The 21,944-nt window shown below is 37.7% G+C and overlaps 1 long non-coding RNA gene across 5 annotated transcripts in view; it reads left to right on the top strand.

The window, feature by feature from the left end:
- LOC103018088 (uncharacterized) overlaps positions 1–21,944 on the top strand; it is a 547,177-nt gene that overhangs the window by 314,250 nt on the left and 210,983 nt on the right. For 4 of the 5 annotated variants that reach the window (XR_009005908.1, XR_009005909.1, XR_452113.2 and 1 more), the window contains one exon: positions 4,850–4,922. This is a non-coding gene — a long non-coding RNA (uncharacterized LOC103018088). Of the gene's footprint in view, positions 1–4,849; positions 4,923–14,883; positions 15,690–21,944 lie in introns of those variants that run through there. The other variant, XR_009005911.1, reaches the window with a different exon arrangement.

Here is a 21,944-nt window from a genome sequence, read left to right as displayed (position 1 = left end):
ATGAATAAACATAAGACTTACCATGGCTCCTTTAGCTCAGCCAGACTTAGGTCATCTTCCCCTCCTTTGCTTCCTAGATGCATAGAACTCTTTATGACACAGATTTAATTTGATAGAGTAATTCTTAAAAGGCTTAATCCTGCTTCTCTCAAACTAAAGTCATTGTACTTAGGCTGCTTGGATGAATTAATTATGGGCAGAGACCAGGATACTAATTAATATCAAAAGTGGAGACATATACATAGAAAACATAAGAATTGTGATTTGAAGCTTATTAAGACTTTCTCTGTTATCAGTGGTCATGCTGAGTAAAGTTTTTGATCAAGCTTGTTATCTCCAGGAAATAAAAAGTCATGAAGGCATACAAACATGGTTTCGTCCGTGTTTAAGCCTAATCAATCCCTCCTCTAATAAGTTAACATGGACCTAAGGTGCTTCTGTTGTTCACGAGTGAGATTAAAATTTTAACTTCAGAAATCATTAAGTAATAAAAATGCATGGTAAAAGTCAAGCGTTACCACTTTAAAAAAAAAGAAAGAAGAAAAAGAACAAATTGTAAATCTGCTAGAAGGAAAAAAATGGAAGAAAACAAGGAAAAAACTCAGTTAACCTTAAAATAGTAAAGAGATAAGAGAATTAGTTTTATCTATATAGAATGAATTGGAGGGGACTAGTAAGAAAAGAAGTATGAGGTGACAAGCAGGCAAATTCATTTAGTAAACTGTCACTTAATAGTAATTATGTTTTTAAACTAGAGCAGGAATTTGGATAAAAATACTTCTAGTAGTGGACAAAATACATCTTATTCTTTGGAATTATTTCACATAATTTGTTTACAAATAACACACAAATAAAGATTCAGACAGATTATACTCAACTTACAAATTATACAGAGATCAACTCATGAACTACTTCCCACGATTTGTGCCAGGTGTTTTAACCACTGTTTCTGTAATACTCACAGATAATGCTGAATAGCACTTTATGGAGGTACCATGATAAGAAGGGACAGAGGAAGCCTAAATTTTCTTTTGGTACCATGATAAGAAGGGACAGAGGAAGCTTAAATTTTCTTTTGTGTGTGTGTTTGATAAAAGGGAGTGACTTAAATGATATCCATTTATTCTTTATTTTGACAGTTAGAGCAGCACTATAATGAAATGATTTTAGAAGAAACGTTAACCATTACTGCTAGAAGATTTTTTCCAAAAAAATATAAAGAGTTAAAACTCAATAAAATATAGTCCATGTAGCAAAAGAGAATGCAAAGAAAATATCAAAGAAAACAGATGAGGTCCTAAAACTTGGATAACTGATGTGATATAATTTTAAATATAAAATATGGGCTATATTAAAATATAAAATTACCAGAATATTTCTTTACATTTCTATGATGGCATTACAGTGAGTTTTATTTCTTCTTTACATTTATTTGTATTTTATGCATTTTTTTAAACTTTTAAAAAACTGAGATATAATTGACATATATTGAGAAATTATCACCATGATAAGACTAATTAATAATCGTCATCACACATAGTTACAAAATTTTTCTTTATACATTTTTTATAATAAACAAATATTATTATCAGGAAGAAAATCGTAAAATACCTGGCCTTTAACTCCAACGAAATAATTAGATTTAGAGTGTTTATTAAGTGAGTAAATTTTATTTTGCTAAAAGGCCAATATTACTTTCCTTACAACACAAAAATAATGGCAAGTGGCAAATACAATTGATGTAGGGCTGTGCAGTTTAATCCCTGTGTTTTTGGTAAGTTGTGACATATCCACTGTAAGTTAAGTTTGGCCCTTCTGAAGGAGTAAAATACATTTGATGGGTCATAACAGCATTGCTCTGGGCACATGACCAGTGGAGAGTGAAAATCAAACAAGACCTTCCAAGTAGTTCTGCTTTTTACAAAAATACATTTTGTAACAGTTTATTTCCACTTCAATGGAACATACAAATCACGTCTTAAAAGAAAGAGAATAAAAAAGTCAAGTGCTTGGAAAGGCAATTGTGTTAGATGAAGAGAATTGAATCCTCTGCAGATTTTAGAGCATCTTTTAAGTTGGCCTTTTACAATCAGTTTTTGAGAATATTTTTCAGGAAGATGGAGGGGAAGCCTTGCTTTGGTGCCGTGGGGCTGGTGCAAGTCTTGGTACTCTGGGGGCTGGGCTAATCCAGGAGTCAAGCATGAAGATCCTGTTTGCTCCCAGGGCAGCTTGTTCTCCTCTGACACATCCTTGCCCTTTGAGGAACAGAAGGGAGTAAGATGTTTTACCATAATTCCTGGAATCTCTCTGCCTAATGCCTGGGTTTCACCATTTCTCAGGCCTCTGGGCAGATGCTGTGTAGCACCCATTAGGAGCATGGTATTGAACTTTCTGCTGCCTAAGGCATTATCAAGGAGTCAGCATCTTTGATTTTCTGTTTTTTCCTTCTGAACAGTTGGCATAAACATGAGAATAAGCCACAATGTCACTTTGTGCAGCAACAATGACCTCACTCTCGACTTGTCTGCATAACCATGTAAATGCAACTCTTATAATATACATATTTGAAAAACCATAATGAGTCTCATGTGATCTGGACCTGCTTCCCATGAAGCAAATCACTGGAGATATGCAGTGAGGGATGTGTGGGAGAAAATGCTTCTCCAAGTCCCTAAGAATTGAGGCAAAGTATTCTGAATTCCATGAACTAAATAAAGTCTTTGGATGTAGCACCAAGTGGTAAATCTATGTGAGCCCCTGAAAATCTTCTTTTGATTAATATCCCCCTTTGGGCCTCGGCCGTGACTCCGGCAGTTCTGTCCCTCCTGCATCATCTCATAAAGAGCCAGCATATTTTAGGTTTATATCAGTGCCTTGTACATACACCACCCAAGTAATGCATACTTAATTCATAGATGTGGCTCTGACAAGTATCAAAGCTTCACACTTTATTTTAGGTACATCTAATTCAGCCTATTTTTTCATAGTTTTCCTGTGACTTGACTTTGCTAAGTTTGGAGGGGGTATTGAGTGTGGCCTCTGTGGATAGATTAGATAACTGTTAGATCCCTCCCAGCCCCGAGGTTCCATGATTCTATGGCTTGATACTTAACCCACAAATCCCTCAAAATATATTTCAGTTGTTTCCTATTTCTTCCTTAGCTTTCCCTTACTCATCAGTAAATACTTAAGAAATAAATATCATGAAATTTTGCTGTATGTGATAGAGAACCAAAATAACAGTGCTTTAAGTGGATAGAAATAAATTTTTTCTCACGTGGAAGTTAGGATTTAGAGTTCAGGACTGGCGAGGTGGATCATTTGCTGTCTGGGACTCAGGCTACTTTGAGATTTCCACAGCGTCATTCCTAGGGAATAATCTTCAATCTTGTGGTCTCAGTGGTACCTCCAGCCACTACATCCATGTCTTAAGCAGGGTGGAGGAAAGGCAGAAGTGGCCTGCACTTGCCTTTAAGGTATGTGTTGGAACTTACTTACATCATTTCCCTAACATCCTATTGATCAGAACTTTCCACAGGGTCACAGCTAGCTGCAAAGAAGGCTGGAAATGTTATCAACTCCCCGACCCTCTCCCTGCCCTTCTGCTCCCCAAGTAGCCGTGTGTTCAGCTTTAACTGAGGATTTCTATTATTGTTGGCAGAAAGTTAGAAAGCTTATTAAAATATACATAGCACAGTCAGGCACTACACACACACATACACACACACACACGAGTTTTCATAAAATCTCATCATTTTGAACTCTTTAGCATAGGGAAGAAAATGTATTTTCCAGAAGCCAATTAAAATTTGATTCAGTAACAACCAATTGCATACCTCTTTTTTTTTTTTTTTTAAAGGATTTTCTTATTTATTTATTTATTTATTTATTTATTTTTGGCTGTGTTGGGTCTTCGGTTCGTGCGAGGGCTTTCTCCAGTTGCGGCAAGCGGGGGCCACTCTTCATCGCGGTGCGGGGACCGCTCTTCATCGCGGTGCGCGGGCCTTTCTCTATCGCGGCCCCTCCCGTCGCGGGGCACAGGCTCCAGACGCGCAGGCTCAGCAATTGTGGCTCACGGGCCCAGCTGCTCCGTGGCATGTGGGATCTTCCCAGACCAGGGCTCGAACCCGTGTCCCCTGCATTAGCAGGCAGATTCTCAACCACTGCGCCACCAGGGAAGCCCTGCATACCTCTTTTGAATCGCAAGTTAACCTAGTGTGTAAGCGCATTAGCTTATGCCTTAGATGGCTACAGTGTGTTGTCAGTTACCCCTGTGTGATATGAGCAAGTTAATCTCTGGAATTCTCCATTTCCTCACCTGAAAATGGGTATAATATATATAACTCACAGTACTGTCACATTTAAATGATATAATTTATATAAATCTCTTAAAATAGTGTTGGATACATAGCAAGTACTCAATAACATTAGTTTAAAATTTTTTTTTTAATTCTTAAGTACTGTGACAATAAAAGTTACATGAGTCACATTCTCTCCACTAAATGACTTATATGGCAGGTCAGATGTACTATGGAGAAGAAAAGAGTGAAAGTAAGTGGCAAGAAACTTTTGTAATTCTTATCTGATTGTATGAGCTTGAGCAAGTTACTTCTCTTAAGTCTGAATTTATTCATTTGAAAAAATGGCAACATTTATAATGTGTCAGTTTCTTGAGTATGACAAAGTACATGATATACTTTGAAAACTCTGTTTTAAGCTTAATAGTAATATAATAGCTGGTATTAACTAGCATTAATTCACGCCTAATTTGTGCTGAGATTTATACACATATTATCTCATTTAACCTGTATAAGAATCCTGTAACATGGTATTATTAATTCCATTTTAGAATGAGAAAAAGGAGCCTTAAACTTCCAAGATCACACAACGATTTGTTGGAGGACCTAAGAATTCAAACCCAGGTATGCTTATCTCTAAAGCCAATATTGTACAATACACTCTACAGTGCTACTAACAATGGAGTGGTTCAGTACACGGGAAAATGTGCTGGGAACAGTGGATGGTTTAATTTAACCAGATCATAGTGAATATAGGGGACTCGTGGAAGTCAAGACTGGAGGGTAGGCTGGAGACACTATTTGGAGAGCTTTCAGTGTAACGGTGATGATTCAATACTTAACTGAGAAAGAAATGAGGAACTATGGAGTATTTTTACGAATATACAAGCTGTGGCTTAGGAAGAATGGAATAGATGAATTGAAGAAGGAAGAAAGATGAAAAAAAAGCAGGGAGATGACTAAGAGGCTATTTTAATGTTCTGCTGTGGACAAGATCTAGGGCACTGGTCATGGGAATACATAGTGAGTCTGTGTCTAGGAATGTTGAAGTCCTCACGTATCATTTATTAAGCAATGTGTTCAATAGGAAGTCGTTATTGTGCCATTTTAAGGCAACCCTCCCATATTAGCAGGAGGGCACCAAAGTTATACCACAATCAGAATTCTGGGTCTGCAAGAGCTCTACCTGAGCCATACCTTTGCCATATTTTCCCTGCTTGTGACTTACCTCTTGTTTTCTCTGGTTTGCTTCAAATCTGTCTCTGACTTTGGCACCTTTAGTTTTTCTGGCCTTTGACCTGTGTGTTGTAAAATGTAGGTATTACTATTATTCAGATATGCTGAGGTCAACAGATAAGGAAAGGATTGCCATTGAAAAGATTTTGTTACTCATGGTATCCAAGTGAAGGGAGCACATCACACCATGCAGGAAGCACCAGAGTTAGTTAGGAGTTAGTTAAGAGGCAGAGAGAGTGAGGGGAAAATGTGGGCAAGAGCCTTTACTGTGAGGGACTTCCCTGGCAGTTCAGTGGTTAAGACTCCATGCTCCTAATGCAAGGGGGCATGGGTTCCATCCCTGGTCAGGGAACTATGATCACACATGCTGCATGGTGTAGCCCAAAAAAAAAGAGCCTTTACTGTGGTTTCCACAGGAAAGACAGGACAAGCAGGTTTAGGTTTGGCTAGTTTGAATAATTTCAGTGGGCTCTGGGGTGTCAGAGCTCTCTCTAGTTGTCTGGTACCTGGCCCTAGGGTAATTAGCACAGAGGAGTTATGGCCCAGGGTGTGAGAGCCCTATAAAGGAGGTGGTTGGGGTGTGAGTTCTGGATACATTGGTTTGCACAAGAAAGGTGGACTCTCAGGCCATTCCTTTACTATTTTAAGAGTTGGCTAAAGGGAGGGACAGTCCCTACAAGGTCTGCAAAACCCCAAGATGTCAAAGCATCAAATACAGAAACTAGAAAGTGTGGTTATTACACTCTGACCCACTGCTTTTCCTCCTAGCTCATAATAGGTCTTTTTATCCTTCCCCCTTTATTTTTTATTTTAATTTTTTAAACATTTATTTATTTATTTATTTATTTATCTTTTGGCTGCATTGGGTCTTAGTTGCGGCCCATGGGATCTTTCATTGCGACACTCAGGCTGTTCGTTGTGGTGCACGGGCTTCTCTCTAGTTGTGGTGCACGGGCTCATTAGTTGTGGCAAGTGGGCTCCAGAGCGCAAGGGCTCTGTAGTTGTGACGCTAGAGTTCCAGAGTGCGTGGGCTCTGTAGTTGTGGCATGCGGGCTCTCTAGTTGCCGTGCACAGGCTTAGTTGCCCCGCTGAATATGGGATCTTAGTTCCCCGACCAGGGATCAAACTGGCGTCCCCTGCATTGCAAGACCAATTCTTAACCTCTTGATTCAGCAAAGTCAGACTTACTAACTAGTATTTTTTGAGCTTTCTGGCTTAGTGAAAGGCACATATTAATGGGCAGGAGGAAGTGGTGAAAGTAGTTCCAGTGAGCAAGGTCCCAGACCAGCATAATGGCTAAACACTTATGTCTACAGTGATGAAGACAGTGAGAAGTAGAATTCAGATGTATTCAAAATGGTGTGTCACAATCTGTATGATCTGTGGCACTGGTTAGTAGTTAACATACAGAATTGGTGTATGTTCTATACAATCCTTTATTCAGGAAAGTAATGCTACATTAGAAATTGGGGGGAATACAGTCTATTCTCTACGTTGACACCATATGACTCTGAGTAAGTCACTTTGCTTCAGTGGCTTTCAGTTTTCTCTTTTATAAAGAAGGTATTGGATTAGGTGAGCTGTGAGGTCCTGCTAGCTTCAGCATTCCATATGTTAATGCTAACACAAAAATAAAATTATGGAATACATATGGCACAGTATTTATAGGGATTTCTTTTCATTTTTAACTCGATATGCTAACCAGACAGACTCTTACTTTCAGCTCAAAATATTCTATTACATCCCTCATCCTTCCCTACAAAAGAAGTGCAATGTTAGGGAATTTATTACATATAACATAACATGTGTTTATGGTTCAGTATGAGAGAACCCACTGTTTTTTCCCCCCAGTTTTGGGTAAAAAACAGCAGCTTAATCAGCGATTATGAATTCTAAGCCCAGCTTTCCATTTACAAACAGTGAGGCTGAAAGCTATAAACATTCTGACTTCTGCCTGGGGAAGAGTTGAGTGTTCCAGCAAACGTACATTACACTGGAAAATCCAGGATTCATTTTTAGTGTCTCCGTAACATGCTGTTTCCATAAGTACACCTCAAGTTCACAGAATGTCCTCAGGATTTGGGGTGGCACCTTTCCTCACAGGATTCACACTGCATCCGTAGAACTGGGCACATTGAAATCAAGTTCTAAGAACTTGTTTGACATTCTCTCCTCTTTTTTGGTTGAAACGAGGTGGGAAAATCAGTCTATTGACTTGTAAAGCCTAAGATGTTGATCTTTATTTAAAATTTTTGTTTTTATAAAGCACTTGACACATGTATTTACATCTTGAGTGAGGAAAGGGAGGGCTGCTTATTTTCACTGGCTCAGTAGCAACCTTTAAATTCTTATTATAATCTCAATGGTCAAAACAGGGGAAGGCAAGTGGTAGCTTGTGAATGGTGGTAATGAGGAGAAGTATAAGGAGGGAAGAAGGGAGCCTAGTTGAATTCTCAAGTACTACTTATTTGGTAATGTTTTCTTAACTTGGATTATAGGAAAGCTCAATAATATTGCTCTTATACTTGTAAATTGTTAAGAGAATGTCTTGAAGGTCAAGTGTTCAGAAATGCAAAGTAACAGATTTTAATGATAGACTTTTCTGTATGAACAGTATGGTCCCCTGTTTCTCAGCACCTCTAGGTCAGGGGTGATGTTCCAAGGATTTTTTGAAGATAGAGAATAAACATGCCCATTTCCCCAGAACATCAGTTTTTACTTGTTTATTAAAATAAACGTTATGAAAATAAAAGTGTCTATATTTAAAGTAAAACAAAAAATTGAATAAAATTTCCACTAATGAGAGGCCTTTCTGGTTACACCCCCTCACCTGAGGGTCATTACAGTCCAGCCATACCTGGGTATCTGTGGGGGGGTTGCTTCCAGGACCCCCATGAACACCAAGATCCATTGATGCTCAAGTCCCTTATATAAAATGGTGTAGTGTTTGCATATAACTTACACACACCTTCCTGTATACTTTAAATCATCTCTAGATTTCTTTACTTAACACAATGTAAATTCTGTGTGAATAGTTGTAAATACAACATAAACGCTATTTAAATAACTGCAGGCACACAGCAAATTCAAGTTTTGCTTTATGGAACTTTCTGGAATTTTTTTGCCCAAATATTTTTGATCTGGGGTTGATTGACTCCAAGGATATGGAACCCGTGGATAGAGAGGGCCTACTGTATTTATTCTTCTCTGTTGATAGTGTAAGAGTCACCAATCTAGACTATCCCTTTTACTTTAGAGTTTAGGAAACTGTGCCACAGAGATGTTAAGTTGCCATGGCAACCCAGATCTGCAAATTCTGATACTATTCATTCATTTGTTCAATAAATATTATGCATCCACTCACTATGTTCAAGGTACTCTTATTTGGTTTTGCTGTCAGACAGGCTCTACCCTCCTGATACCATGATGACAGAACCATGCTCCAGACCTTACAATATCTCATTTTCATATCTAACATGAGAAACAAAAATCTGTTTTCCACAAATAACAGGAGGATTTTATTGCATTGCATCAGGCCTGATTGGTTCATGTGCTTATTCCAAAACCAATCACTTTCTGGGGGATGGTAATGCTTTGATTGGCTTATGCCAGGTCAAGTGTTGCATCTCTTCCTGGTAGGGGGGAACTCATTCAAAATGCCTGGTCAGAAAATAGAGGACAGATTGGTTGCCCTGAAGGAAAAATGGGTTTTGATTATGAAAGGAAGAGTGACTAGATTCTAGGTGGACCCATGGGAAAGGCCCAAATTTTGTACCAGAACACTTTCTCATCACCCATATGTTCACTCCTCATAACTTTGACAGTTTTTCAAGCAGTCTGTCCCTTTCTGCCACTTCTCATTAACTTTGAGTAAACAGAGACTGTGCCTGGAATAGCTCACAGGTAGGGTCTTTCTCCGAGCAATATTATTCAGTGTCACACAGAATATAAGCCTAGTAGAATGTGAACTCCATGTGAGCAGGAACTTTCTTCTGTACACCATTCATTCTTCAGCTCCTGGAATAGGATCAGGCATAAAGCAAGTACTCAATATTTACTAAGATGAATGAATGAGGGACATGTACCTAGTATATGAGGCCAGAGTAAATAATGTGGAGATAGTTGTCTTTCGTTCTTTGTTTTATCTCCTTCTCAGTGTAAGAACTTGACATTGTTGTCTTCCTTGTTTATTTTCCTCTCCTGCTAGCAGGAGTCTTAGAAAGAACTAACTTCTGTTCTTGTACCATACCAGTGATTTCCAGTGAACACTTGGGCCAGTCTGGGTTAGTCAGGGGAGGGTGAATGCCATCAAAGAGAACTGTGTTGATGCCGAAGGATATTGTACCACACTGCAGTCAGAAGTTTTATTGCAAAATTCTGATAATATGGGGTGCACTAAGACCAAGACCAGAGGAAGTGGTCTCTTGTACATATTTACAGTTGCCTATGTGTTGAATAATTTCACCCTGTGTTAGAAAGGATATGTGTTTATGAAGCTGGGACTTATATACTAGAAGCTGGACTTCCAGGTAAAGACCTTATTACTTCAAACACTTCATTTCCATCTGTATAATCCTGGTGTGGATTTGGGGGTTCAGAAGCTTACTCTCTTCTCTATCTTGGACAGTGTGACTGGTCTCTCTGCCCTGTACCCTGCTGGTGCTCTCTTTGTTTTGTAACTTTTATATCAGTAAATTCTGTCCAATTTAACAAAGTTGTGCTATGTTTGGTAGTTCCATCAAGCCAAGCCTAAAATTGACATTTAATGCAGTGGTTATATAGTCTGGCTGTGTTGATCAGCTTAGATGGTGATAAGCTTCTTCCTTTTTATGTTCAAGCAATATGAGAAGGACTTAAATCATATAATGGTTGATGTAGACTGAAATCAGAAATACTCTGAATGAGTTTCTCATTTATAGACAAAGGAATCAAGGTTAAGTGACAGAAGAAATTCAAACTGGCCTTTCTAATTCTCTAATATAGTAATATACTGAATAGTTAAAGTAGAAAATTCATATATACTTTAAATATGATGAGACAATCATTCAGTTTTAGTTTGGCAATTAACACAAAGTTACTGCTCATAGAAAATACATTTTCTTCTAAAGATACTATAATGCTTTTTATATTTTAATGGTAATCTTGAGGAAAAAAAAGGACATGTCTTTTAGTTTGTTTATAACCAGAATATCCAAGTAATGATACTTTAAGGGAAACAAAGACAAAGATAATTGACCACAGAATTGAATACAGAATTCCTTTCTGATAAAACAAAGCCACTTTTTTGGATTAGTGGGAAAAGAAGTAACAAAACAGTTTGTGTCTCTGGCTATTATATTCTTTTAATTTAAACATTCAGTGACTTCCTGCTCCAGTGAAAGTACTAACAAACACCATGTTGAGGTTAGTTGTACAGTGAATCAAACTCTAAAGAAACCAAGAGGAAGGGGACTGTTTGGATCAATCACGTGTGGATATAAAATGTGGTATAAAAATAGCTTTTAAGAAAAATATTTGATAAATACAGCAGATGTTTATAAAACTGAGTTTTTAATATACTTTCAAACCAAAGCACACTTTTATTTCTTTCTATAAAACAAAGGCTTCGCCTCCAAGTTGAAGCTATAATTATGTATTTACAAGGAGGAAATACAATCCAGGTTTCTGAATAATGCGATTTTTAAATCCAATTTACAGAAATGAGTATGACTACCAATTAACAATTGACTGAGCTCCCACTAAGTGCAAAGAAATGACCTAGATTTCTGGGCATCTTTTGTTGGTTGTTATCTCCAAAAGAAGTATTCACCTCTAGTTTAAAAATTTATCAAAGAATGGAAACAAATGGGGTCACTTCTGTGACGGGCCGCCTCTAACTTCAGCATCTGAGTTTGCTTTCAAGTTAATCATGTGTTCTGCCAGCAGTGGGTTGGGTGGGGAGTGAGGAAGGGCTGTGGGTTGTGGGGACTATGGAGATTGTGGGAAGATAAATGCACAGAAAGGCAAGAAAGAGTTCCACAAAATTAGAGCTGGCAATGACATGAGTTGGTAAAATGGGAGATCTCTCCTGGCATGTGTGTTTTCTTCCACCATGCCTTGGTCTGGGCTTTGCACTCTCATCATTCCCACATGGCGTTGGATGCCTGGCCCTCACTTTAAGAAAAATCCTGATTCAAGGGAAATTCTAGATGAACTTTGATGTTCTGAGTACATGGCTGATACTTTTTGTCCTACTGTCCTTCCCTTCATGTTGAGTATTTCCTCTGCATGTAGGTGTGGTTGAGAAGCGAGATGTCCAACAAGACACCAAATGTGTGTGGCTGAGAATGCTGCTTTGTTCAGGGCTGGTTTTAGGTAGTGCCTTTTCAACTTGGTGTTTAAAGACATTTAACAATTTGACAAAAAGTGAGAAGTTTTGGCAATACTTTTATTGTTTTCAGATATCTAATTGTAGTTCATTTGTAGACCAAATACCTGCATGGTGGGCTGTATTTGCTCCCTGTCCTTTCATATGGTTTGGAGTAATTCAATATATGTAATTTTCAACTCACTATTGCCTCTTAAGTCTTTACTTTCATCATTCAGTGTAGAATAGATACTCTCCAACTTCACCATTCCCATCCAAGTAATGTAAGCACTTGTAAATATTGCTTGTAAAAAAAAATTAAAAAGTTTAGACCTATTCTATATGCTCAACTTGACTTGCATTTAACTCTAGCCTAAGATAGAAACCAGGTTCTCAAGGGCTAGTATCTTTTGCAGTTGTTGATATCTATGCCTCAAATTTGATTGTGGATCAAGAGAGTCAGATAAATTTGGATGTTAGTAATGGGAAAATTTGAGGGTAGCATTCATTCAACATTCTCAGCACAGCATAATCAGGGAAGAAATCCCTTTGTTCTCTTGGGGGAATTTCTCAACTTCCTTTCCCAGTTCACAGAGTTATGAGTCAAAGCATAAAAGAATATTCTAACTTGGCTCCATCTGTGGCCCTTGCCTATGTTCCCAGCTTTCTCTCCACTGAAATTAAGATGTCATTCTAAGAATTATGTTTGTTGCAGATTATTTTTCTCTCACCAAGAACTACGCATAAGCCCTCTTTTTTAGTTGTGCCATCTGTATTTTCCTCTCAATATCGTCAGTTTCTGATAATGCCCAATTGCATACAAATTACTATTTGATTGAGGATACAGTGGTTTTTGCATAAGTGGCAGAACTACAGTTCTGTGTAACATCCAGCTCAAGCTGCATTTCCTCCTAGAAACTTTGGCCAGCACAGAGACCTATTCTTTTGATGCAATTAATACACATATCAAAAAAAGGGAACATTTTATTCTGAACACACACAAATATTACTACATAGCCCATCACTTAAAATAGTACTAATAAAAAAGTTTAAGCCAAAACATCATTAGTAAAGCAATGTATTTTAGAAGAACAAAGAAACAAGAGATGATTTCAATTGAGAAGTCTTCATTGAAAGATAGGATTTTTAACGGGGCATTGAAAAAAAAATAGCATTTTACCAGAAAGAGAAGAAGTAGAAGAAACTTCTGGACATAGTGCATAAAGATATATGATGTTTTAGGGAATTGGGGACACTACAGAGAGCCTGAGCATACATCAGTGATAGAGAGTGGTATGGTTATAATGGGAGAGGAAGGCCAGAGCAAAATCTCTGTGGAAGATTTTGAATGCCATGCTACAGAGTTTGAAACTTAGACAATGGAAAAAATCTTTAAGATTTTGTTAACAGAGAGTGACAACTTTTTTGTTTTTGGTAAATAACTTTGCCAAAAACAGGTGACACATTCAAATCAGGTAATTGAAGAAAAGTTTAATACAGAGATTCTGTAAAAGATGTTGGCAGAATTTATGAAAATCAAAAGAAATACAGCCTCTAGGACTTGAAACTGGGGTTAAGGTCAGGGTTTTACCCTCCACAGCTCTAAATGATACAATCTGGAGAGAGAGAGGTGTATAGAGAGGGCCACCTGATGGAATCAAAGACATCAGGCCAATACAAAATCTGGGTTCACTCTCCGCCTACTCTGAACTCCTACCAGCATTTCCCATTGGTCAAAACCAACAGAAAGCTAAAGGACAAGAACTCTTGTTGATGTATTCCACATACTTCAGCTTCCAGGGGGACAGATCAATGTGGAGAAGGGTGAAGAGTAGATTTGAAGTGACAAATGGGAGAGTCAGCAGAGCTGCAATTTGAAAAGTAGTTTGGGATGGCAAGAGAATGAGGAGGGCAGTCAAGGAAATGAAAGAAATTATTGTAGTAGTCCAGGCAAAGATCGTGAGTCTGACACAGAGCAGCATTAGTAACAATGGAAGAGACAGGAAGGGCAGGATAGATGGTATATGGAGATAAACTTACCAAGACTTAACAATAGTTTGCATGTAGGAGGGGAAAGAGAGGAACAGAACAAAGATGACTGGTGTATACTCTTTCCTTTCCCCAAAATACAGGTTACAGAAGAAAGGATCAGGGACAAAAATGAGTTTAAGTGGGGTTCAGTGAAAATTGAACATTTGTCTCTGGGCTTGGGATAAGAGATCAGAGCTGGAGAGGTATACTTAAGCATAATTTACTCCAGAGTTGACAGCTGAACTATGTGAATATTGTCCAGGGAAATAACTTAGAAATGTGAATCAGGCCAAGCATAGGACATCAGAGAATGCCAGCATGTAAGGGGGCAGTAATATGAATTGGTTGAGGAAGCCAACAAACAGTCATCAGAAAGTATGGGAGCAAAGCAGGCAGATACCGAGGCAGGAGCCAAGGGGTGACAAAAATTTCAACGATCAAAAGTCATAACTTTTATACATGCTTTATAGTTAGAGAAGGCTTGGGGAGAAGATTCAGCCTTGTTTTCTTCAGTGTAGAATTCTGGATGACTTTGCTAGTTATGATTATGTGATATTTCTCTTTGGAGAGTAGGCAATAATTCAATTTCTTGAATAAGTTTCTATTGAGCATGTACTTTGCATTGAGCTCTGAGATAAGCAATACTGAGGATATAGAATTGATTTGAAATATACTGTTGCTCTCCAGGGACTTATAATCTTGTTGAAATAGCACAAGGCAGTATATATATATACAGTATATATATATATTATATATATATAATATAAGGCTAAATTGAATTGTTTTAAATGATAAAATATATGGCCCAGAGAATTCTATTGTTGGTCAGATAAAGGGAGAGACTTGTTTTCCTTGGACATGTAACAAAACATGCATCAGGATCTCTAGCTTCCTGTTCACTAGAATATATTAAGACCACCACAAAGAAATACTGCTGACATTACTTTTGTGTGACAGTGGTTTCTTTTCCAGTACAAAATTTGAAAAGGCTAAATTGAAGTGTGAGTTAACACAAGAACTGCTTGTGATGAGTAAAATGTGAAGGAGAAACTTGGACAGAGACAGGCATATGGGGAGAACTCCATATGAAGATTGGAGGTCTGCAGCCACAAGCCAAAGAACTACCAGAAGCCAGGATAGAAGCCTGGAACAGAGCCTTAGAGCCTTCGGAGGGAGCTGTCCCTGCTGACACCTTGATCTCAGACTTCTAGCCTCCAGGACTGAGAGGTTCAACTTCTGTGGTTATAGGTACTCAGTTTGCAGTACTTCGTTACTTTGTTACAGCAGCCCTAGCAAACTAATGCACATCTTATCCACATCGAGGATTTCAACTGCCATTATAAGCCTACCGTTTTCCAGGGAGGAGATTTCCAAAGTGTGTGCCTCTGAACACTGGTCCCTGGAGAGGCTCCGTGGAGAAGTGCATTATGGCTACATATCTGGAGCTCTGCAACACATTGTAAAAAATTGTCTCTCAGTAATCCTGCAACCACGAGGCCAGAATTCCTCCCATAATTGACTAAAGAACATTTTTCATTATAACATGTCTTGAGACTTTTGTTCTGGAGATATGCAGCTCTAGTGAAATGAACTGCAGCCTTTCAAATTTATTGTCATTTGATTAAAAAAACCTCCTATTACAAACCAGATGATGTCATAAATATGTTTTAAATTAACATTGTTTTAAGAATTTGGAAAAAACTAACACTCTTTGTAATAACCTGTAATGCTTTTGCATTTCCCCAAGCACATTTTGCTAACTGCTGCTTTAGAGACATCTTGACAAACATGATTTCCAATGTGGCAGGCTGTGTTCTAAAGCACAGAATTACATTTTTGGATCTCCAAAAACACAATGACTTTTACTTAAAGAGTAGCTTGTCTCAATTTATCTCTGTAAATAAATTAAATAATTGAAATAATTTGAGGTGAACACATTAGCCTAATAATTGCAGTTCTCCACCAAATTTTCTTTTATAAACACTGCTTTAAAATAAGCATATTATTGGGAGGAACTCAAATGTCAAGTTTTCCTTTCTTCAGGGTAGCACCAATCTCTTGCTAGTTTTTGCCCATCATAATTCTGATAAACATCAAGTTATTTTCTTGGGAACATTTCCTTTTATTTTCAACAAGAGGACATTTCCCCTAATCAGCATCTTAGAAGTCATCCAGTTCTGCTTAGACTTAATTGGTGATCATTTTATTTTGCACTCATTTTACACAGTTACATTTTTCTGTCTTATTTTCAGTGTTTTTGGTTTGGTTGTTTTATGTGTATATGAGCTATCTGTTGTATTCTATCTGCTTGAATTTATTGCTAATTTGCTCCATTGCCCTATACTGATGGTATGGCAACTGAATGGACTGCTCTACAAGTGTTTCTTCAGCCACAAAGATACAACTTTAGGACAGAATAAACAGGTAAACATGACCACATAGACACTGAGCAATAATAATCAGTCCTTAAATCAATCAGGGTTTACTCCTTTAAGACATAACCTTTTCCATTGTGTTGTAATAGTACTTTGTGAGAAATTTTTGTACTGGAAATATTAGGAGACGCCCATAGCTTTGAATACTTTGTACTTCATATGAAGGCTTTGGCTCATGAAGTCAGCGGAGTTGGGTTTACTGAAGGAAAATTACTATTCATCACCCCATTATTTTCTAGCTGAGTGAGGTAGCTTTAAAAGAAGTCTGGCATTGCCTCACACATAGTGAAAGAAAGCCAGCAAGGACAGAAAATAATTTCCAACTCTCTGCCATGACCCTGTGGGTCTCATGTCTGTAAATATGGATGTTTCAAAGCCAATAAAAACAAATATATAAAACTCTTGGTCTTTTATGCATTAGTACTATGGACTATTGTTAAGGAAGAAAGAGCATAGCAAACTAGGCTTGTGGTAAATTTTATCACTAAAGGTTCTGACTCTAAGGTCTAGTATTTTGTTAACCAAACATCTTTAGACTAAATATTCCTTCCTAATCATTATGTTCTGCCCACAATGAAGTTGCTTTTCCCTTTCCCAATCTAGACATTATTCAAGGGCTGTAGTGTGTAAGAGCATTTATCATTTTGCTCTTTTAGCACAGAGGTGACTTTAGCCATGTCTGTACTACTTGGGGGTTTCATTTTGTGTGTTTTGAGTTTCCTGAGTCTCTTAAGTTCTTTAAGTCCTTCTTTGTTTGCTTTGCTACTGGGCCAAAATTTTAGACTGCAACTGTTTCTAACTCAGTTGGCCAGGGACTTGGCAGCATTTGAAGGTCAACCTTCTCAACCTCCAACTGACCCCAAATAGTTTTCACATTCTCCCATTGAGTGGCCAGAGGCTTTGGGGCTGCATGTGATGGACTGAGAAAGTAGGAACCTCATGTTGCCCATGGATTCATGTCACTGTCTTTGTTGATAGAAATGAATTCAGCATCTTCTTCACATTGCTAACCTAATTTCTTTCAAAGAAATATGCAGTACCTTGTTATAATGCTGGGCAGATTACCTAGCTTTTGTTTTGTAGAGGACAGTGAGCAATCTGGATGAATTTTACAAGGGATGCGTGTTTATGGATGTGCGTGTAGGTGTGTCTCTGTGTGTGTCTGTGAGTACTTGATGGAGTGAATGAAGGAGGGAGGGAGAGAGCAGGAGAGAGAATGAGGAGAAAGTGGTAGCTGCAGTAGGGAGTGGACATTGGGTAAAAGAGCAAGGGTGTATAAAGGAGATATTTGAGAAGATTGCTCATGCACAATATATTGGGTTGGCCAAAAAGTTCATTTGGGTTTTTCCCTAAGATGTTACAGAAAGACCCAAAGGAATTTTTTGGCCAACCCAGTATTTCCCTCCTCTGTTTCCTCAAAACAATTTTCGTAGAAATCTGTGCTTCTTTATTTTCCCTGGTTTTTCATTTTGAAAATTAAAACAATTGAACACTGTGTACCCTTTATATAGATACACTGGTTTCTATGATTTTGCCACATGTGGCCCTCTCCATACACACATTTTGTTTGGTGAATCATTTGAATGTACATTGAAGAAATCATTTCACCTCAACTCCGAATACTTAACCATACTTAACTTCTAAGAATAATGATTCTCCTATGTAACCATTATTACACATAAGGAAATTAACAATAATTCAAAAATATCAAATGATATACATCTCATAACCAAATTTCTTCAATGGTCCCCCCAAGTTGCTTTTATAGCTAGTTGTTTTTAAAAGCCAAGATCCAATCAAGATTCATATCTTGCATTTAAATTGTTATACCTCTACAGTATATTTTCACCTAGAATATCCGCCTGCCCACAGCAACTATGTTTTTTCTGACAGTAACTTTTTGAGACATTCAGGGCACTTGTCCTGTGTAATGTCTCACATTCTGGGATTATCTGATCATTTTCTTTATGATTAGATTAAGGTTAAACCTTCTTGGCAAGAATTCTAGATGATGTTATGTAATTTTTATTGTATCACATATTGACCTGATGTCCAACTATCACTTGGGTAAGTTGTTGCTAGATCTCCCCTTTCTAGTTGTAAGCAATTTATTGGGCAGTACCTTGAGTCCATGTAAAAATTCTGTCTTCAACAGATTTTCACCCAATAGTTGTATATCCTTGATGAGTTGATTATTATATTGGAGGCTATAAAATCCATCTTTAAAAAGTTATTTCAGTCTTTCTACGTAGATTAGATGTCTCTCTCTCTCTCTCCTTTCACCTATCTCTATTTACTTATGGCGTCCCTAGGTTATTATCTATAACCTTTATTATTTTTGATGCTCAAATTATGCAAAATATTTCCAGTTAGAGCCTTCAAATTCAATACTTTTTCTGTCATGGTAAAAAACACATAACATAAAATTTACCATCTTAAACTTTTTAGGTGTAAATTGTAGTAGTGTTAACTATATCCATATTGTTGTGCAATTGATTGCTAGAACTTTTTCATCTGGCAAAACTGAAACTACACCCTTTGAACAACAATTCTTATTTTTCCCCTATTCCCAGCCCCTAGCAAGCACCATTCAACTTTCTATTTTTAAGAGTTTGACTACTTAGATACCTCTCTTAAGTGGAATCATGTACTATTTGTGTTTTTCTGGCTAGTTTATTTTACTTAGCATAATGTCCTCAAGGCTTACCCGTGTTGCAGCATATGACAGGATTTTCTTCCTTTTCTTCTTTCTTCCTTCCTTTCTTTCTTTCCACTGAAAAACATTCCACTGTATGTGTATACCACAATTCCTTTATCCATTCATCCTTTAGTGAACATCTAGGTCACTTCCACCCCTTGGCTATTGTGAATAATGGTGCAATGTACATGTGTGTGCAAATATTTCTTTGAGATCCTCTTTTCAATTCTTTTGGATACATACCAAGAAGTGGACGTTTTAGTTCTTTTTTTAAATTTTATTTTTTATCTTTCTTTTTATTGGAGTATAGTTGCTTTACAATATTGTGTTAGTTTATACTGTACAGCAAAGTGCATCAGCTATCCGTATACATATATCCCCTCTTTTTTGGATTTCATTCTCATTTAGGTCACCACAGAGCACTGAGTAGAGTTCCCTGTGCCATACAGTAGGTTCCCTTTAGTTCTTTTTAGATTCTAAATATTAACCCCTTATTAGATAAATGCTTTACAAATTTTTTTTCCCCATTCCATAGGTTTCTGTTTCACTCTTTGATTGTTTCCCTTGCTACAGAGAAATTTTTAAGTTTGGTGTAGTCCCATTTGTCTATTTTTGCATTTGCTGCCTGTGCTTTTGGTTCCAAGAAATCATTGCCAGATCCAATGTTACGTAGCTTTTCATCTATGTTTTCTTCTAGGCTTTTAATAGTTTCAGGTCTTAAAATTAGGTATTTAATCCTTTTTGAGTTATATGGCATAAAGTAAGGGTCCAACTTCCTTCCTTTGCATATAGATATTCAGTTTTCTTAACACCATTTGTTGAAGAGACTGTCCTTCCCCACTGTGTAGTCTTGACACCCTTGTTGAAGATTATTTGGCCATATACTAAAGGGTTTATTTCTGAGCTATTTATTCTGTTCCATTGGCCTATATGTCTGTCTTTATGCCAGTACCATGCTGTTTTTTTTGTTTTTTTGTTTTTTTTTTAATTTATTTTTGGCTGCATTGGGTCTTCGTTGCTGCATGCAGGCTTTCTCTCGTTGCAGCGAGTGGAGGCTACTCTTTTTTTTTTTTTTTTTTTAATTTTATTTATTTATTTTATTTATGGCTGTGTTGGGTCTTCGCTTCTGTGCGAGGGCTTTCTCTAGTTGTGGCAAGCAGGGGCCACTCTTCATCGCGGTGCACGGGCCTCTCACTGTCGCGGCCTCTCTTGTTGCGGAGCACAGGCTCCAGACGCGCAGGCTCAGTAATTGTGGCTCACGGGCCCAGTTGCTCCGCGGCATGTGGGATCTTCCCAGACCAGGGCTCGAACCCATGTCCCCTGCATTGGCAGGCAGATTCTCAACCACTGCGCCACCAGGGAAGCCCCCGAGGCTACTCTTCATTGTGGTGTGCGGGCTTCTCATTGCAGTGGCTTCTCTTGTGGAGCACAGGCTCTAGGTGCGCAGGCTTCAGTAGTTGTGGCATGCGGGCTCAGTAGTTTTGGCGCATGGGCTTAGTTGCTCCGCAGCATGTGGGATCTTCCCGGACCAGGGCTTGAACCTGTGTCCCCTGCATTGCCAGATGGATTCTTACCCTCTGTGCCACCAAGGAAGTCTCCCATGCTGTTTTGATTACTGTTGTTTTGTAATATGCTTTGAAATAAGGAAGAGTGAGACCTCTAGCTTTGTTATTTTTTCTCAAGTCTGTTTTGGCTATTTGGGGTCCTTTGAGATTCCATATGAATTTTAGGATTTTCTTTCTATTTCTGCAAAAAATGCCATTGGGATTTTGATAGCAATTGCATTGAATCTGTGTATTGATTGGAGTAGTATGGACATTTTAACATATTAAGTCTTCCAATCTATGAACATGGGTCGTCTTTCCATTTATTTGTATCTTTTTTTTTTTTTTAAATCAATGTTTCATAGGTTTCAGTGTGCAAGTCTTTTGTTTCCTTGGTTAAGCTTACTCCTAGGAATTTAATTCATTTGATGCTATTGTAAATGGGATTGTTTTCAATCCCATAACTTCCTATTGGATTATTCATTGTTTGTGTATAGAAATACCATGGATTTTTTATATTGATATTTTATCTTGCCTCTTTGCTTAATTCACTTACTGGTTCTAACAATTTTTGTTGTTGTTGTTGTTTTTAGAGTTTTCCACATGTAAGATCATGTCATATGTGAACAGAGAAAATTTTCCTTCTTGTTTTCCAAATTGAATGCCTTTTAATTTATTTTTCTTGCCTAATTTCTCTGGCTACGATTTTCAGTACTATGTTAAAAAGAAGTGGTAAGAGTGGGCATCCTTGCCTTGTTCCTGTTTTTAGAGGAAAAGCTTTCAGTTTTTCATTGTTGAGTATTATGTCAGCCGTGAACTTTTCATATACGGCCTTTATTATGTTGAGGTAATTTCCTCCCATTCCTAGTCTGTTGAATGCGTCCATCATGAAAGGCTGTTGAGTTTTGTCAAATGCTTTTTCTGCATGAGTTGAGATGATCATGTGATTTTTGTACTTCATTCTTAATGCAGTGTATTACATTGATTTGCAAATGTGGATTCCTTTGTATTCCAGGAATAAATCCCACTTGGTCATGGTGTATGATCCCTTTAATGAGCTGTTGAATTCAGTTTGATAGTATTTTCTCTTCTTGGAGTATTAGGTTTTGGTATCAGGGTAATGCTGTCTTCATATAACAAGTTTGGGAGTGTTTCCTCTGCAATATTTTGGAAAAGTTTGAGAAGGATTGCCTTTAATTCTTCTCTAAATATTTGGTAGAATTCACAAGTGAAGCCATCTGGTACTGGGTTTTTCTTTGTTGGGAGGTTTTTGATTACTGATTCAATCTCTTTATTACTTTTAGATCTGTACAGATTTTTTATTTTACTCTTCATGATTCAGTGTTGACAGGTTGT

This window comes from Balaenoptera acutorostrata, chromosome 18 (assembly GCF_949987535.1).
Source record: "Balaenoptera acutorostrata chromosome 18, mBalAcu1.1, whole genome shotgun sequence".
Classification (NCBI taxonomy): domain Eukaryota; kingdom Metazoa; phylum Chordata; class Mammalia; order Artiodactyla; family Balaenopteridae; genus Balaenoptera; species Balaenoptera acutorostrata.
The sequence above is the reverse complement of the archived record's forward strand: the minus strand, read 5'-3'. Positions and strand labels throughout refer to the sequence as shown.